Raw genomic sequence first — 969 nt, forward strand, 5'->3', positions numbered from 1 at the left:
CTACTGACACTGGATTGGGCTCCCACTTTAATTGGAACGGTGCCGTTTTGGTGCGGCTTTGCAGCAGATGCAAGGGGTCTTCGTGGTACACACTTCATTTGGCAGAATGAAAAAAAAAAAACACTAGCGTTTCATTTAGAGAAACCCTTCGAGCTAGGGCAGAGAAAAAAAGAGCAAGCAAGTTGAAGCTGAAGCTGGAGTGCGTCTCGTCCTGCCCAGAGATGATTGGAGCTGCGTTGGAGAGGATCGGATGGACAAAATGTGAGCTCGTGAGCAAAGTGAAGAGGGTTGTCCGATTGAAGAAAGAAAGCTTCACGAACAAGTTTCTTCTTCCCTATTCCCTCTTTCATTTTTTTCTTCTTTCTTCAACCCTATAAAAAGGGTGCTTCTGCCTTGTAAATAAATTTTTAGAGACACTTTCACAGTCACTTTCAGAAGCTACAATTTTAGTTAGTTAGGGTTTTGAGATGTCTTCTAGAGTCAGAGATGAGTCCATTCAATAAAGATTCATCAGTGTTATATTTTTGTTTCTTGTATTTTGAACATTGGTTCGAGGAATGAGTGAGAAGAGTCAGTTTAGGTTCTAAAATATGAACCAGAATACCCCAAGGTGGGATTCACTTAACAGGATGTCTTCCTGACGACTCTCAGTACTCTTTTATTCATATTAATGTGCATTTCACCTGTCAATTGATAACGGTCTAAAAACCGTTATTTTCATGCTTAAATTTGATATCAAAACACACCCTTTGTGGCTTAGATTGAGCTTAGTGTTGAGTCGATATTTTATTGATTTCACTTAGTTTATTGTGCTAAAATTAATCAGGGAATTGTGCTTAATTGTCTGGTATTTTCCCGTTTTTCCTAATTATGCTTAATTTGACCGGAAATTCTTATTTTAAATAATTTGAATTTTTTGAGCTAATTATTTGCATTATTATTTTCAGGAAAATTTTGGAAACACAATTT

Source organism: Vigna radiata, chromosome 8 (genome assembly GCF_000741045.1).
Source record: "Vigna radiata var. radiata cultivar VC1973A chromosome 8, Vradiata_ver6, whole genome shotgun sequence".
NCBI lineage: Eukaryota > Viridiplantae > Streptophyta > Magnoliopsida > Fabales > Fabaceae > Vigna > Vigna radiata.